General features: G+C 46.9%; 1 protein-coding gene and 1 long non-coding RNA gene across 2 annotated transcripts in view; both read left to right on the forward strand.

Moving 5' to 3' along the window:
• Positions 1-5,707: 5,707 nt before the first annotated feature.
• On the forward strand, positions 5,708-10,317 carry LOC104860051. Its single transcript, XR_779570.2, has 5 exons — positions 5,708-5,944; positions 6,244-6,697; positions 9,458-9,637; positions 9,766-9,806; positions 9,900-10,317. It is a non-coding gene; the product is annotated as an uncharacterized LOC104860051 (long non-coding RNA).
• A 7,735-nt stretch (positions 10,318-18,052) lies between these two features.
• The window catches only part of Aen (apoptosis enhancing nuclease), a 6,695-nt gene continuing 6,466 nt past the window's right edge, over positions 18,053-18,281 (forward strand). The window contains exon 1 of the mRNA XM_010621042.3: positions 18,053-18,145. The gene's annotated coding sequence lies outside the window, so the exon portion shown is untranslated. The remainder of the gene's footprint in view (positions 18,146-18,281) is intronic.

Consider the following 18,281-nt stretch of genomic DNA (forward strand, 5'->3'; position numbering starts at 1 on the left):
TCCCATTCCTTAAGATGATTATATTGTTCAAGAACAACCTGTATCACCTTTAGAATTGCCTAGGTATCTAGCCTATCGAAAGTACCCCAGAAACCAAGAACCATATATATACTTGTAATTCTCCATTACTGCATTTTACATCTTCCAAAGACAAGTTTAGTCTAAATTCTAAAACAGCTCCTTTCTGAACTGGTGTCACTACTGCCAACGTTACACTTTCTTTTTAAAGAACATTTTGTCTGATCTTCCGCTCTAATGCCATGCTAGGTTAGCTTTTGAAATTAAAAATTAAAACTCTTTTTGCAATCATTCAAGGGTTGAGAAATATTTGCTACTCAAGTGAGATGAAAGAAGAGAAATCCCCCATCTCCTGGGATCCCAGCACATACAATAAATGTGTATGCTGACTGTGTTCTTTATATTGTTCTGGTTCCACATTTAGGACATGAGGTTGTTGGCACAAGACCAGTGACTCTTTAGCCACCTGTAGCAACGAGGTCTCTCAACAGCTGTGGCCCAATTTCCTTTTCAGACAAGATACATTTGGAAATGTTAGCCCATCTAGAAGCTCAGGAACACATGCAGAATATCTAGTACTCACAGAATCTTTAAAAAAATTTTTTTCAATGTTGAGGATGAAACCCAAGGTATTATGCATGTTAGGCAAGTGCTCTACTGAGCCACATCCCTATTCCCCCTCACAGAATCTTGACATCTGGTCCAAGTTTGTAAATTCCAAGGAACTAATGATGAGAATATTAGGAAAAATGATAGCGCCCAGAATTATCATTATCTGGCCAGTGGTGATAGCAGTAAAGTCAGCTGAGCTCCCAAACTGGTCTCTGCTATAGTTTGGATCTGGAATGACCCCTAAAGGATCATGTGTAAAAGGCTTGGTCCCCAGTTTGGCACCATTGGGAGGTGGTAACTTTAAGAGGTGAGGCCAAGTGGGAGTTCTAGGGTCATTGGGGGTATACCTTGAAGGAGATGTTGATGTCCCAGCCACTCTTCCTCTGGCTTTGTTTCCCAGCCACAGCTTTGAACTGCACTGCTCCATCATACACACCTGCCATGATGTGCTGCCTCACCACAACCCAAAAGCAAGTGGCCAGCCAATGGACTAGACTCTCTGGAAATGTGAGGCAAAATAAACTCTTTCTCTTACAAGTCACTTAGCTCAGATATTTGTTATAGTAACACATAGCCAACTAACAGCCTCCAATTTAAATGCTAATCCAGAGAAGAATGATTATCCAGAGTTAAACTGATACTTTCCTATGAAGAGGGAATGTCTAGAAATCAAATCACAAATGGATCTATCACTTATCAGCTATAGGCTTTTGGAAGTTACTTAACTGGAGGTTAAATAAAACTGGAGAAAGTAATAATTGCCCTCACAAAATTTTTGTGATAATTAAACGATGCAACACTTAAGTTGGATTTTTTTTAATTGATGTACAGGTTTATAAAACATTGCAGGGAGATTGATCGTTTGCAAATGGGAAGGAGACCAAGCCATGGTGGGAGGGGAAGGGAGAGGAGGAGAAGGGGGAGAAAAAGAATCCAGCTGTGTTATGTACATGTAACAAATTCCCACAAGGAATGTAATCATTATGTACTACAAATGTACCAATAAAAAGTAAAAATTGGGCTGGGGATTTAGCTCAATGGTTCAGCCGCCTGCCTGGCAAGCAGGTCCTGAGTTTGATCCCTGGTACAAAAAAAAAAAAAAAAAAAAAAAAAAAAAATCAGTATTATTTCAGGTTTTGGAAGGAAATCTGGTCAGCAAGTAGATGCCAGAAACAGAAAGTGCTCATTGGAGAAGAATACGAGGCCAGATGAACTGATGATGTATCTGAGGTGACCAACAGCCAAATGTCTCTTACCAGCTTTTTATTGATAAAGTCAAACCACGACATGTTCACCAAATACCCTAGGCAAAATCTGAAACAGCCTGTGAGGGTCTGAGGCCCACTCTCCACACCTGTCCTAACTATGCCTACTTGAACAGTACTAGATAACTAATAGATACTTGATGAATACCATCCACTCTTATATGTCCATCATATACCATTTTAATTATAGAAGCTATATTATATTTCAGAAAATTTGAGACACATGATAAAAAAATTAAATTTCACCTATTAAAACTTCATTGAGGGCCGGGGATTTAGCTCAGCGGTTTGGTGGCCTGCCTTGCAAGCACAAGGACCCGAGGTCAATCCCCGGTACCAAAAAAAAAAAACTTCATTGGGCTGGGGATTTACCTTAGTGGTTCTGCCGCCTGACTTGCAAGTACAAGGACCTGAGTTTGATCCCCAGTACAAAAAAAAATAATAATAACTTCATTATATTTTGATGTATTTCTCTTCTACTTTTTATATAGCATGCCCCCCCCCTTTTTTTTTTCAGGGCTGGGATAGGGCCTTGCTTACATTAAGCACATATTCTGCCTCTGAGCTGAATCCCTAGCACTGTGCATGCTGGTTAAGCCCTTACTTTAACCATAACTGTAGAGGCAATTTTTCATTCTGCTTATTTCCTTCCTTGATAGTATATCATGGGTATTTTCTCTGCTTATGTTTCAGCATATATATTGGCTTTAGAGTTGATAGATGTCCCATCCATTCAATAGGTTGATATTCCAGCCCCCTATACATGAATATTTACATTGCTTTCACTTTAAAAATGTTTAAGCAATACTACAATGTACACCTGCACATTTGTAGTATTTCATGGGTTTAAGATTATTTTATTAGAATATTCAGAAAGAAGAACTGGCCCAAATGGCATGAACATGTTTATGATTCTTTATACACCTTACAAAATTGCATTCCAGTAGATTTAACAAACTTTCAACTGCCACAAGGTATTTCACCACAACCTCTCCAGAAGTGGGAAATGGATCTATTTTTAAATTCAGTGTGTGTAAAGTGGTACCCTCTATTGAATAATTCACATTTTTATCTTAAATAAAGACAAAACATTTCCTAAATATGTATCGGTTGTTTTTCCATTTTTGTAAATTGTCTGTTTAACTTTCTTATCTATTGAATGAAGAAATAATTTTGATAATTCATGCAAGCAAGACGATTAGGTCTTTTTAGCATAAGAAACCCTGGTAACTCAAGTGAATTCAACAGTGAGAATTCTGCTTCTTCTTCTATTGAAGAGGCAGATCTGCTATCAAGCCAGCTACACCATGTGAAATGCTCAGTGAAGTATCAAGTGTCTTACAAAGATAATGGGTAAATGATTATTATTGTTCTCTCATTTCAACTACAGCCTAGAGCTCTTAGACTTACAAATGAAATGGCTCCAACAGAATTATGCTGTGTTAAGGATCAAATCAGGCAAGATGAGAATTGGAGAATTCCACCCAGAAACCTAACAACAGAGAAGGCCCACCTTTTAGGGACCAAGTCCCCAAGCCGCACCCCAAAACCTGCTCATTTATCACAAAGTGCCAATACTGCAATTGAACCTGACTGCTGAAGTTTTAGTTTAGACAGAACAAGTGTTATCCAATGCTCTGCTGCTGGCGCGCCTTGGCTTGTGTGATGACCAAGAGGACTCTGTGTGTTGGCTGTGGCGTGTTTGCCATAGGTTTGCCAGCACTGCCTAACAGTTTCCCACAAAGAGTGTGATGTGGTAGAATTTTTTTTCCTGCTCTAACTTTCCTGAAGAGGCCAGAAACAGTTCATAATGGAAAAGATTTAGAATAATCCAAATTGACTGAACTACTTACTACTGACCTACAAAGTTGCCTTTGCTTGTAACCAAAATTCCTAGACCCTGGGCTCCAGAAGCAAGTATGTCTATGAAAATAAAAACCTATTTCTGCTTTCAAGATATTGGGAGCTGTTCTACTAAGGGAACTGTATATGTTGCATAAATCCAAATTACCCACTTAATGACTGTCCTTATAATTGTGACGAAGTGAGAAAGAATGTGTGAGATGCAACTATATGTCCCTGCTGTTGTGTTGAAGGTGGTTTTTATTTGTATATTGTTTCATTGTGTTTAGATTTTTCATAGCTGTATTTACTCTTCTAATCAGAATATATAAAACACTGCTAGGTTTGCATGACAAAAGGTGAGTCTGAGAATAGTTCAACTTTTCTTTCTTCTTCCCATTTCTCCATTTATTTTAGTGTGTGTGTGTGTGTGTGTGTGTGTGCGTTGGATTTGAAACCAAGGCCTCATGCATGCTAGGCAAGCACTCTGCCACTGAGCTACAGCCCTAGTTTTCCATATATGTATGAATGAGATATTATTCCTTAAATTTAAAGAGGTCTTAGGTTCCATCTCCAGCATTAAAAACAACAACACAAATTCTGTGTGACCAAATATCTAGGTGATAAATGAAAAACTTGGTTTTTAAATGTTTCCAAATACGTGCATACTTTAAAACCCCAAAATAGAAACAAAACAAATCAAAATCCTGCCTGATAGCAGGAAGTGTCCTGCTGCCTCTGCTGTCAGGATGTGGGCTACGCAGAAGTCTGTGTCATACCAGGCTGGATCTGTGTGACGCCAGCCAGGAGTGTGTTAAGAATCACTCCTAAGTAAAACTGTGGCAGCTTCTGCTGATCAATGTGGGGAGACTCGGGGGCAAAAACTGGGGTGCTTACAGGTGAGACAAACAAAAAATGCTTTTCACTTTTTTCTTTATCATAGAAAGAATAAAAGGAAAAAAGAATAATGACAAATAGCCTGGTGACATTGCTAAAAAAGGAAACGCAGGCCTGGACCCCAGCCCTTTCTGCATTTTGGGGCTTCTCTAAGGCATGCATGATCCTCTCCCCCCACTCAAGGGACACAGAAAATTCAGATTCCTTTTAAAATCTCCATCTTGTCAACAAGCACTTCACAATTTAAAACACTGGGAGATCAAGGAGACACTCCTGTGTCTCATTTGTTTCGCTGGCCAGCAGTCCGTGATCCCCAAAATGTGTGCTTGGTCCCTTGCGGGTTTGTTATTTTCTGGCCCAGCTATGCGTTTTCTGAAGCTCTGGGCGAGCTGTGAAGACTCGGTTTGTCCACCGGACAGGTAAGGATCTGGCCAGGTGGCTCTGGGGTGCGAGTTCAGGCACCCGCAGCGGTGCAGAGGTCGGGGTAAGCTCTCGGAAGTGAGCCACATCTAGCCCGTCAAGGTGGCTGGTGGAAGACTAGGAAAGGTCCCTGTGAAAATCAATGCACGGTCACCCTGTGGGAGTCTAAAGTGTCTCCCAGATGCTAGCTTTGGACATGACAGCCCCTCTCCGGCTCTCACTAATCAGCCTGGATGGTAGGACACACAGAGGGACCTGGAGCTGGCCCTAGGGATGGCTATGGTACTTCCTCTGGTGCGGGCACAAATCAATTCAGCCTGACTGCTCGACCGCAGCCCAGCAGAGAGCTGGATGATACGGGAAGAGAAGTAGGCTGGAGGCTGCTGGAGCTTGGACCCCCCCTCCCCAGGAGCTGTTGCCATGGTCACAGGGGACTTTTGATGTGAAGCGCGGCGACCCCGCCCCCCCCCCCGCCTGCTTGCCTTCAGGATGACGGCTGACGTCACGGACGTCCGTGTCCCTGACAACCCGCCTGCTCCTTCAGGATGACGGCTGACGTCACGGACGTCCGTGTCCCTGACAGGCCACCTGTGGGTTGCTCCCGGCTTTAAAGCGGCTGTTGTGCCCTGGCCCCCCCAGCCGTATCCACCGTGTCGACACCGGAGCAGACCTTTCCGGAACCACAGCCCCATCCCTCACTGTGGCGGCTGCGGACAGGACAGAAAGCCAGGGAGAGGCAAGTATTCCCCAAACTGCTTCCTACCTCCTCATCCTCCTCCCCGTGCCCTCGCTCTGCAGCTTGAGCGGCAGGGTAGGAGGGGACTTTCTTCCAGAAAGAAGTGAACAGCAAGCAATCGATTTTCTTCTTCAGCCATGGTGACCAATGCCAGGTAAAATCCCAGACAAAGTCCCTGCCCGAGCCCTTTCCCAGGCTTGGCGTTGCGAAGTCTACCTCTCGCAGCCGTGAATGGGCGGGGGAGGGGAGCTGTCCGGAGTCGGGCAGCTGAGCGCTCCCACCCACCTGCTCTTGGCCAGCCAGAGTTGTAGGGGCGTCTATTTTGCACCCAACCGCTGGCGTCTCGCTCTTTGGGGCAGACAGGCACCCCCTCCTCGACCTCGGGAGTTCAGCTCTTAAAAGCCAGCCTTCCGCAGCCCCTCCGCCCCCTCCACTTCACCTCTCACCTCTCAGTTCCAGGTTCAGCAGACCTGTTGCACCCAGAAAAGCGCCCCAAGCCGATCTACGCTCCGGAGCCGGACTCTGCTTGCCAATACCCCGAGAGCGCAGCACCGATCGGGAAATGTGGGGAGCTCGCAGAGGCAACTGAGTGATCATCTCAGTGTTCAGGGCCCTTCTTCCTACCTAGAGATAGAAGCAAATAACTCACTAACCCGGGCAGAGCAATGGAGAGGCGGAAGCCCTATCTGCTGAAAAAGAACATCTAGCGCAGGTGCGTGCGAGTCTCGCCTTTTCACCCTCCGGGCTCTTGCCTAGGCATCAGAATCCCGCTGTCCAGGTCCCTGGAGCCCCTCCCCGGGCAAATCGGCAAATCCAAGTTTCCAGCTTCAGCACCAGAGACTGGACAGCGCCCTGCCCACAGTGCTCAGTGACGATCCCTGGGAGGCAGCGCGGAGGAGTCCTGGAGGTGAGGCGGGTTTGCGGAAGACGAGGAACCCACCCTCTCCAGGGGTCGGGGAGTCGGGTTCTTGGAGGGCATTCTCTCTCTTCCTACATCCAATGGGAAAACTTAGCGCTAAGTGCCGGCCAGGACGAGATGCGCACTCGCAGCGGGGAGCGTAGGGGCCAGGAACGCACAGCATCTATTGTGTCCTCGGCACTGGAGTTCTTTGAAAATCGCCACAGCTTCTCTCTCACCTGCCCCTTCCCGCCCCACAATCTCCATAGCCGTACTAAAAGTGAACGAAGGAAAAAGCGCTGGGGTGGAGAGAGAAGATAGTGACTCCGAGGGGAGAAGCACATTTTTTTCTAGGTGCTAACCTTTGGGCATAAGGAAAAAAAATCTGTACAAAATGAACATCAAGTTACACGCTTTTTATCCTGATACCCAAAGTCCCCTTTGTATGAGCAGCAGAGGGGATTGCTTTGCCAGGAAGGGAGTCAAAAAGCCCTGGAGGGGGAGAATGTACCACAAAAGGGCTAACAGAGGAGGGGGAGGAGAGCAGCGGACAAGACGCGGCAATACGTGGTTACTAGGCAACCGCCCGCAGCCCCAGCCTCCTGTTGCCTTGGTTACAGTGAATGAAGGGGCTTTGGCTACTGATTATCTGTCTGCACCTTGATTCTCTAAAATGTACCTTGGGAGCCCTTGCCTTCCCCAGGCTGGGTGGAAATCACCACCCTCCCACGTAATCCTTCCCCACTACCTAGGGAAATTCTGGAAGACAAATTTTTCCTTTTAAATCCAGGCACAGGGCAATTTTCCCGCAATACTTCCCACTCGACCCTCTCCAAACCCTTGCTTTAGAAGTAATAGTAACCCACCCTGCCATTTCGTCAGGATTTACATTTTTTGCCCCCCTCAACACACACGCACTTATCCCTTTATTTATTTATTTATTTAATTTTTGTACCAGGGATCGAACTTGGGTCCCTGAGCTTGCAAGGCAGGCGGCGAAACCACTGAGCTAAATCCCTGGCCCTATTCCTTTATTTTTTAACTTATTTATTTATTTTGTACCGGGGATGGAACTCTGGACCTTGTGCTTGTGAGGCAGGCGGCGAAACCACTGAGCTAAATCCCCACCCCCACCCCCTTTATACTGGAGGCGCTGATCTCTCCCCATTTTCTCTCTTCCTTCCCCCCCCCTACTTTAAATGAGAAAAATACATTTGCTCTTCGAGGGAGAACAAGAGGGAGGCAGGAATCTTGTCCAAGGATGTCTACTCTAAAGACAGTCTTAGCATCACAGGCCCCCAGGACCCCTCGCAGGAGGCGGAGGAGGTGAATTCTAGGCTGATTGGCCCCGCAGACCTCAGGAAGGGAGAAACACATCTCCCTCAACAAGCGGCCACTGGCTCAAGATTCGCATCTCTCTACTGTGTCCCGGCATCCACTTCACAACCAGCAAGCGCAGCCAGCTTCTGGTCCTGAGCTTTCTCTTTCCCCTGGCTGACAAATATTGACTCCACTTTCCACCCGTCAGCCTTGCTCTCCTGCGTTCATTTGTATCATCTGGCTGGAGAAGCGCTTTACCCGCAGTTTTTAAAAGGCAACCAAACCATTTTCAGAGTGAAACCACTAGCGAGTCACTAGAACAACCTGTGTCTTGTACATTAGTTCACCCAGACGACTTCTCATAAAGAGCCAAGAATTTTCTATTTCCAAAGAAAAACCTTTTTTTTTAAACTGAGCTATCGCACAGTAGCACAAGAAGGGAGGAAGTCTGCGTATTTTAGGCAGTAACCATCACATTTCACCTGCAGTACCTGCACCAACAAACACAAACATCTTTCCTTACACTATTTTCCTTCATTTGTTGATAAAATAATTTTTTAAAAATCGCTATAATTTCAATGTATGCTTATGGCCAAAAATGACCTCGGTGGACCAGCTAGATATAGTTGGGGAGTATGTATATTAAAAATTCTCTCACATGTATCTATAGAAATTTCTGATAGACCAGACCAGACAGCTGGTCTGGTTTTTGTATTTTTTCTCAAATAAATGATTTTTTTATTAGTTCTTCTGAGCTGTGATCACTGATCACATCAATAATGTCCTATAGCAATAGTAGTTATTTTGCTACCAAAAAAAATCTTTCTGCTCATTTCTTTATGGAAAAGGATTTACTTTCCTTTTGAGAATATAAGCAAGATCTTATTGGACAGAAAAGAACCACCACTCTCTCATTGGTTGGTGTATATTGCCATCAACCAATAAGAGGATGCCATTTATCCTTTTCTCACTAGCTGAGTGAGCAGAGCAGCCAGGATGATTAAATCTCCTTCAGTTCTACCCAGTAGCAAAGGATAGACCTCAGAGTTCTAGAACCCAGGATCTGGGACTTACTTTGGCTAACACAGATTGCATTTGACTGACAAGGATGAACTTTCATATCTAGCTGCTTGCAGTTTACCTGAACAAATTTGCATAACATATTGTTCTATGGATTTTTTTTTTCATTTATGTTATATCACGATCATCCCAAGTCTGTGTAGGTTATTGGTATCAGCACATTGAAGACCCAGGGCTTTTTATGATTTCCCCTAGAAATACAGAATTGGTCCTCACTGCTAGGGATATGGTGAAAACTTTAGTCCTTTAGGGGATGAGAAGGGAAAGTTAGAAGAGATGAATAGTTATCTCTGATTTGGGTTTCATTCTGTTAACTTTGCTATCCCTTGACCCTTTGATTTGTTTGTTTTCCCACTTTGTTCTTCCTAGCTGTCCTTCTGGCCTGAATTTTCAGTGGGAAGTAGAGAAGCTGAATGGATGGAGAAGGGAACCTCTAAGTTAGTTTAGAGGCAGACCCTGTCACTACCACAGAAGGCTTGTGGCAGGGAGGTGATGTGGTCTCTGGAGTTGGAAGTTATCTCAGCTCCTCGTGGCACTGGAGTTGGCCAGGTCTGTTTTTTTGTTTTTTTTTTCTTTTTTCCTCTCTGCCTGCAATAAATAGTACAATTTAGGGATGATGACACTGGTTTCCAGATTTCTAAGAGAGGAGTCAAAAATTCTCCCTTGTTCTAGGACAGACTCTCCCATATCAGCCTGGCTGCCTGTAGGATGCTTTCAGGTAAGTACAGACTCCCTTGCTCAATGTTTTCTTGGTGGTGGCTGGAGGGGGTGCAGGAAATGCACAGATACCTGACTACAATGTTGTTACCAGGAGCACTTCCTGCATGGACCACATCGGATGTCAGCGGGACCATGAGCTTCTGTGCTAGATGATAAAACCTCAATATTAGGGGCTATGTCTTGTCACTTTTGATTCCCTAGAGCTCAGTCATGTTTAAAGTAGAGGCTGAACACAGGTCTGAACTAAATGCTGCGAGCTAACATTCCAAGTCCCTTTACTTCCTCTTCATGAGAATGGCAGCTCTAACCCTGGACCCATCATCCCTACCTCTGCCTCCCCTCTAAATCAAAAGCATCACATTCCCTAGCTCTCTTCACAAAAGATAAATGAAGGCTCAATTGCTACCATGGTTACATGGAGTAGCCACACTGAGGATCCCTATACCCATTACTGTCATGAAGTAAGAGAAGAGGGGTTGAGGAATCGTTGTCATGGAGGAAACCATGGAAACAAGCATTGCTAAGGGGACAGCTGTAAATTCAGAAGAAAGAAATTAGAAGTGGGGAGTGGGACTTAGTGGGCTCAAGAGCAGGTCACTTTTTCAAGGTACACTTCTCCAGGACCATAGCAGGCTTTATTTTTTCTACTTATAACTTCCCAGATGGAGCCCAGAATTAAAGATTTTTAGAAATGTTAGAAAATCACAGTTACCATCAGCTCACGTCCATTACTGTTGGATTGGTCCCTGAAAAGAGGCAGGGTTCAGAACGAGAGTCATGTGGTATGAACTGGTCAATCCACTTTCACTGCCTCTTCACCCAGCATTGCGTGTAATCTAAGCCAGCTGGTGTGAGAGGCATTGGGATGGAATAACGAGCAAAGAACAGGACAGTGACTGGGAGTGACTTCAGAGCCAGGGCAAGCCTGCAGTGTGGCGTCCAGAGAGCCACCGCAGTTCTCTCCAAACGCTGCCTGTGATGTCTGTAGCTTGTCATTCCCACCCGGCGTTCATCTGCAAGGTCCCCTAGAAAGGCCTGCTTTGTCTAGGAACCTCTGGGTTCCTAACCTGTCCTGTGAACCCCTCATGCCTTACTTAGTGAGCTGTGTTCTCTGGTCTTTTTCTCTGAAGCAATTGCTAGGGCTGGCAATGCCCTAACCCGTTCTCACCAGTGACAGAAACATGGGGCTATGTTTTGTTTTAAAAGAAAGCAAGGATATTGAACTCCTCTCTGTTTCTTGATGGGTTAAAGGGAGGGAGGGGGTCTCAGGTCACTGCCTCTTGGAGTTCAAAGCCAGCCCCCACCCCACAAGGTGTAGATCAAAGAGAGTCTCAGGCTCCTGGGGAAGGAGGAACTCTTACCCTTGCATCTTTTGCAGGGCAACTGGCATTTTCTAAGGCCCACACAGGACCATGCCCTGGCTCTGGCTGACAGCTGGACATTGCCAGCCTTCTCCACATTGGTCCCCTTGGCCCCTGAAGCTCTCTGTCACCCTGCATGGGGAGAATGAAGAGTCGGCTAAAGAGGAAGAGCTCACAATTAAAAAGCAAAAAAATTAAAAGCACCTATAGGGAAGGGTAATTATCCTTCAGCTGTTGCTGAAATACAATTAGGGCCACACTCTCAAGCTGCCAGGATATTGTGGCTTTTGCTAATTAAGGAGCGGATGTGCCCCGCCAGTGCAATTAGAGGCTGGCCCAGGCAGTGGGGGCGCCGCCTCACCACGCCTCGCCGCCTCTCAGTGCCGCCTGCAGGGGACATTAGCCGGGGACCTCAGCCTTGAGCCAGCCTGCCTGGAGGGGATACCTAAGCCAGGGTTCCACCCTCTTCCTGTCCTTTCTGCTCAGCTGGTCCAACCACACCAGCGGACTTCACTCTGAACTGTGGTACATCGGCCTCCGAGGACTGTAGGCATGGGCAGGGAGGGTCACCAGTACCTACAGCTTTTTTTTTTTCTTTCAGAACTAGGATCAAATGCGGGGCCTTTGTTCTGAGCTACATCCCTAGCCCTTTTTAAATTTTGAGGCAAGGTCTTGCTAAGTCACTTAAGTTGCCCAGGCTCAGCCTCCAGAAGTGCTGACATTACAGGTGGGCACCACCCCTAAACGACCACCTTCAGCTCTTCCTGTTTCCCACCCTCCTCCAATGTACAGTGGCTTGAGATTCATGAAGAAAAGGAAGAAAAGCTTCCCACTCACTGCCCTGCAAAAATGAGCTTTCCCCATTATTTTCACTATAAAAAAATAGAATGCTTTGGAAAAAAAAGAGGGAAGTAAGAAAATCTGGAGCAGAGCTGGGAGTTCCAAGATGGTGGTGGTGCAGCTTGGTAATGGAGAGAAGACCTGGCCTGGGGCCTGCGGTCGGGCAGCAGGCATGACCAGGGCCGTGTGGCCAGCCCCGTGTGGAAGACTAGTGATTTTGTTGTTGTCTCACTGTGCTCAACAACAAGTCCCAGTCTGCCGCATGGTGCCGGCGCTCCGCAGCGGTGTGGGGGGGGGCAGGGCCTCTCTGGGCTTCTCACTACCTTCTGTAGTCCCTAGGGAACACCTCAGGCCCACTCCTCAGAGCCGAGGACAAGGACGAGCACCGGGACACACTCCAGGGTGACAGGAAGAGGCGGAGCTTCTGTTCCTGGGAGCCTGGGGCTCCTGCTGCACCCCAACTCAAGGCAGGAGAGTCCCCTTGAGTGACTCACTCTTTCACCCAACACCATTTTGAGCCCCCACATTGGGTACTTTGTCAAGCAGCAAACTCAAACACCCTCACTATTCCTCTCCAAGTCTATTCCCAACCTTCCCTCTGCCCACACAGCCGAGAACACTAGTGTCTCACAAGCTTAAATTGGACTGGGAGTTGTACGCTTTTGGGGAATGCTAAAAATGCAACCATTAGCTGAGCTCACCCAGCCTCTACTGCTTGCCAGCTGTGTGACCTTTAGAAAGGCTCTTAACCTCTCTGAACCTAGGAAGTCCTTCATTCTACCCAGAGGCTCCAGTTCTTGCTGCCTCCGCCTTTCTGTCCCCTCCTCTAAATAGATTCTCTTGTCCCCATTGCAGATCTCCTACATTTCCCTTTACTTCTAACCATGGCAAAGGCAGTGGGCAGCCAGTTCTATTAGAAATCTCATTTACACTTGAAAAGTCTGCAAATTGGCCTAGCTCAGCAGGTGTCTGCCCTTCGCAGGGCGGATGTCAGGATGAGCAGAGCAGGGAGACAGAGGACACAGGAGTCAATCTCTCCCCGGCAGCTTCTGCGGCTGGAACAGGGTAAACGGGGAGAAAATCCTACTTCCGGAAACAAGCATCTGGGAAGTGGGGTCGGCTCCTGATGGAAGAGTTGGATACAGGGGCCCACGCTGGAGCGCAGAGAGGGGAGTCCTGGCTCTGAAGTCAAACACGCACATGTCCATCCTGGCTGCACCCCTGCATAGCTGTGTGACTTTAAACTAGTCACTTAACGTCTTTGGGCCTTGGATTCTTCAACTCAGGATGGAATTAATCACCCCCACCAGGGCAGGCTGTTAGGACAAGTGGGCGTGTGAGGCGCTAGGATGCCCCCTCCCCCACTGTCCCCTTCCCGGAAGTCAGGACTCTCGGGCACCTCCCACCACGGTGGAGTTTTATCCCTTCTGAGGGGTGACCCTTCTCCCCAGGTCACTGCGCCGTGCATTTCATGGGACAATGAACGCAGCCCAACCCCCTCCCCGCTGTAAAACCACAAAAATCAAAGACTAGAATTTGTGACTTGCCTCTAAGTCACTCAGCAAGATTCACAATTTAGTGCTTCATGAGGTGACCTTCTAGGTAGCTCAAGGGCGAGGGCCTTCGGGTTCGTCACCCTCGCCGCCCGTCACCTAGCTTCCGCAGCAGCCTGGCCCAGCGCTCACATCGCAATTGCAAGTTTCCCTGGATGTGCGGGGATGCAGCGCTCTCTGCTGGGCCTTCGCGGCAACTGCTCCTTAGGCGAAGTTACGTGAAGAAATTGTAGAAAGGAGCAAGCAAGGGCGGAGAGTAAAATTTCCCTGAATCAAATTCTTCCAGTCTTTCATTAAAAAATTGTGTGAAATTAACCTGTATCTATGAGTCCTGGAAATTCTTAGGACCTGGGGTGCCACGATTGTCTTGGTGACAGGCCATGTCCTGGTAGGTCCAAAGTTCAGCCACTGTGGGGCCCAAGGCAGTTTAAGCGATTTAATGAGAACTTGCCCCATTATTTTTTTAAAGTTTTTTTTTTAATATCTCAGTTTAAAGGACCTGAGTTCAATCCCCACCACCTCCCTCCCCACACACACATACACACACACAAAAGGGAAGCTGCTTGGGTAAATGATTTACAGTTGGCCCCCAGGGTTTTGTCAGCTTCCTTCCCTCTAACTCAGGGGGCCTTAAACTCAGCCCTGCATCAGGATCAGTACTGACCAGTCAGCTCAGAAGAGTACAGATCGCTGGGCTCTGCCCTGGCTTTCTCACTCATTAGGTCCAGTGAATCCCCAGGCAGGGTGGCAGGGTCTAGGCTGCTGTTCTAGGACCGAACTTAGAGAACCACTGCTCTAAAAATGGCCAGATCAGTACACCTCTTCAGGTCTGCAACTGGCCCGGCACCATGGGGATCCCTACAGCCCACCCCTAAGTCCTCAAAGTGGTGCCCACAGCAGGCACACGGTGCCTGGATGGTCCATAAGGACTTGTGCTCACAAGATAGATCATATCTCCAGATGTCTCATGTGCTTCTGGACTGAAAATGTGGAGCAGAAAAGGGTGGGGTCCCCGGGAGAAGAGCTTTCCTCACCAGGCTCCACCCCAAAGGGTTTTATTATAGAGAAGACTTGCTCTTTGAAAGCGGAGCTATTTTCACTCTAAGAGTTGTTGAGTAGCTGTGCACACCTCAAGCCTCACAATCTGGAAGGCTGAGGCAGAAAAATCCAAAGTTCTAGTCCCTTCTGGGTAACTTAGTGAGTTAAGAGACTCTGTCTCAAAATTTTAAATTTTAAAAATGGGTTGGGGATGTTGCTCAGAGCAAAGGCACTGGGTGCATTCCCCGGTACCACAAAAAGAGGAAGCAGAAATAAAAAGAGTTGGTAGGTAGGCTGTGTAGCTTCCTGAAGAAGAAGGATTAGGGGTGCTGCTGTCCCCAGGGAGGCTGCAGTTTGGAGGCCATCATCACTGAATACCCAGGGTCTCAAACAGTTTTGCTTACCAAGAATCTAAGTAGTAGCCAGGCCTGGTAGCACACACCTGTAATCCCAGCACTCAGGAGGCTGAGGAAGAAGGATCGCTGTGAGTTTGAGACCACCCTGGGCTTCGTAGTGAGTTCCAGGTCAGTCTCAACTCTACATAGTGAGACCCTGTCTCAAAAAAACCAAAAAAAAAAAGAATGTAAGTAGTTACAAAGGCTGTAGTGACATCTTTATAAAATGTGCCAAATAACTGCAATGAAATCTGAATAGCAGACTGACTTGATATTAATTATATCCATTTTTAAGGTACATGGAAAAAACTTTCCTTATTGACAGTGTTGAGTTTTACCCTCTCACTGTGCTCTGACAGAATGGCAATAGTTTGGAAGCCCTTCTCTCCCAACGCTTTTGTGTTTTAGAAACAGCTTCCTACCAAGAAGCACCCTCCCCCTACCTAGCTGAGACAAAACTCCTGGGTTCCCCTCTAAGACTCCCTCTGTGACATCCACTGAAGGCCAGACGTGACACAGCCACTTCCTGTTTCCATCTTTGCTCCATGGGGCCCACTGACCTGTTTGGCCCACAGATCAAGTAGAAGAAAATGATCCCTCTGATCTACTACCCCATCTCTTCTGTTCCTCCCACTTTCCACACCCACTTTTTACCAGACTCATCCCCTTAAAAAAGCAAAACCCTGAGTGGGGCAGGGCCAAACATCTACAATCCCAGCATTCTGAGAGGCTGAGGCAGGAGTATCCCACAAGTTTGAGGTCAGCCTGAAGTGGGACAAAAGAAATAAAAAAGAGGAAGTCATAACTAAACATTGTACTTTTAAGAAGACTCCAGCTTCTAGGATCCAGCCCATATTACCCAAGGTGATCTATATCAGCATTTTCTTGGTTAAATTTAGGCTCCTATCCTGGCAAACCTAGCACATCCCAAATTCCTCAGGAATACTGCAACCCCATAAATTGGATTAACTGAGAAAATAAAGAGCAGAAACTTGACCCTAAAATAAAAGAGCAGGTGGAGAGAATTTTAAAATGTTTAAATTTTCTATTAAAAAAAAAAAAAAAAAAGCACCCTGCACATACCTGTAGAATGGGCCAGTACCTTTGGAAGTGGACCTTTTCCCAAGGTTTCCACTCCTGCAAGAGAAACATAAATGTTCCCTTTTCCAGGAAATGACACATATCATTTCTCTGAGCACCTGCACTTCATTCTTTTTTCTTTCTTTCTTTTTTGTGGGGGAGATCAAACTCAGGACCTTGTGTTTGCCAGGCTCACACTTGCCAGGCAGGTGCTGTGCCACTGAGCTAAATCCCCAGCCGTGCACTCCGTTCTGGTGTGTCCTAAAATCTCTGCCTAATAAACTTTTAGCCTGCCTCTTACTGATGAGTACCGAAAATTCTTTTTTCAGAATGGGAGTCTTTTTTCAGAATGGTCTTCTTCTACAAAAGATTGGGTCGAGTTCCTTTTTTTTGGTCTCACACCCAGTGACAAGCCTGGGCAACATGGTGACTTAGTGAGACCCTGTTTCAAAATAAAAAATAGCTGGGGATGTACCTCAGTGCAGAGGCCCTGGGTTCAACCCCATTTTTCTCTCCCCTCAAATCAACTCCTTTGTGTAACCCTTGAGAGACTGCAGATTTTATGGATTCTTCTTCCTACTGCGTACTCTTAGCACCCTTCATTCCACCCTCAAAATAACCCTTTCAAATAAAGTCTCCCTTTACTCAATCTGGATTTTTTTTTTTTTTTTTACATTCCATGCCACATTCTCTACATTGGGCTCCTGCTATAGCGTTTTATGCGAGCTTAATGTATTGTATAGAACACCCTTGTACTTCTCTGTCTCAAGACTATGTTGGTGAATTTGAACTTGCTAATTCTGAGAAACTTTTTCTATGATCATAAGGTTGTAAGTGTTCATCTGTTTTCCCTTCAAACTGAGATAGGGCTGCAATATCAGTACTACACTTAAATACACAGCATTTCATTATGAGTCTTTTTGGATTTCTGCAACAACCTCCAATTCTCTGTCAGAGGAATGCCTTTAAACCATGCCACTTGTAAAAAAAAATTACTTCTATCTACACGAATAAGCAGCGGGAGCAGACAGTATTTCTAGCTGAAATCCCCCCACTTCTGCTCAGCAGGGGGGATCTTTCTAAAGGAAGAAGAGGTTTGGGGATCTGAAACCTGCAGGGACACACTTCCACAGGTGGCTGTGGCCCGGAAATTTTCATTTGCATAACAAGACAACCCTGGCTTGTGGTGCCTCCTCCACTAACTTTTCACAGCAGGTGCCCAGCACCCATCCCTTTAGAGCTCAGCCATTTTACCCCTCTTGGGTTGGATTCCCGTTCCTTAGACACGTGTAGGTTATTGTTGCCCTTATCTATTGCATAGAGTAGACAGAATAAGATTACTGAGCCTTCAGAGGGAAAACAGCATATCCAAGCTTCCCTACGTGAATAAAATAATTTTTTAGAAAGTACAGCAGAAACGTTTGTTTGTATAGGAATTGAACTCAGGGCCTTCGCCCTGAGCTACATCCCCAGTCCCCTCTCCCTTTTTTTTAAGCCAGGGTCTCACTAAATCGCCAAATTGCCCAGGATGGGCTCGAATTTGGGATCCTCCTGCTTCAGTGCTGGGATTACAGGTGTGCACCACCACGCCCACCTGCAACCTGGGATTTAAAGAGTGGTCCCCGCTATATACTGTATTATTTCACCGAATCCCCAGCACTCTGGAGGAGGCAGTAGCTACTGTTCCATTCTGAAGATGTGGGTGTTCTCTAGTCATTCGACCTTTGGTTTGTTTTACCAGGCTCTTAGGCGCCAGATCCTCGACACAGGAAGCCGCAAGAAAGCGAGCCAGCGGCCTGCAGCAGCGCCCTCTCTGGTCTGGTCTCTTTAAAACTTCCCGCCTGCTCAGCGTTCCAGCCACAGTCCACGCCCCTCTCTGAGTACCGCCCCCTTTGCTCCGGCTCGCCCACCCTCTGCGCTACAGGCGTGACCAATCAGAGGTGGTCTTAGGCGGGCTGTGCCATTCAGTGAGCCAATAGGCGAGCAGCCGGAGCCGGGCTGGCCGGGGTTTGTCGGAGGTGCTGGCTGACTGCGACACGTGCGGGCCGGAAGAGACGTGCAGGGCTTCAGGTGAGCCGGGGTCCTGCTCCAGGCTGTGGGTAGCACTGGCCGGCACTGCGTCTTCTGGCCCTTGGGAAGAGGCGATGCGAGCCGGGGGACAGATTCTCGCCTGGCTCGGGGGTCCGGGCCCGGCTTCGGCGCCAGG

Source organism: Fukomys damarensis, unplaced genomic scaffold, assembly GCF_012274545.1.
Source record: "Fukomys damarensis isolate Sample0158 unplaced genomic scaffold, DMR_v1.0_HiC HiC_scaffold_7, whole genome shotgun sequence".
Classification (NCBI taxonomy): domain Eukaryota; kingdom Metazoa; phylum Chordata; class Mammalia; order Rodentia; family Bathyergidae; genus Fukomys; species Fukomys damarensis.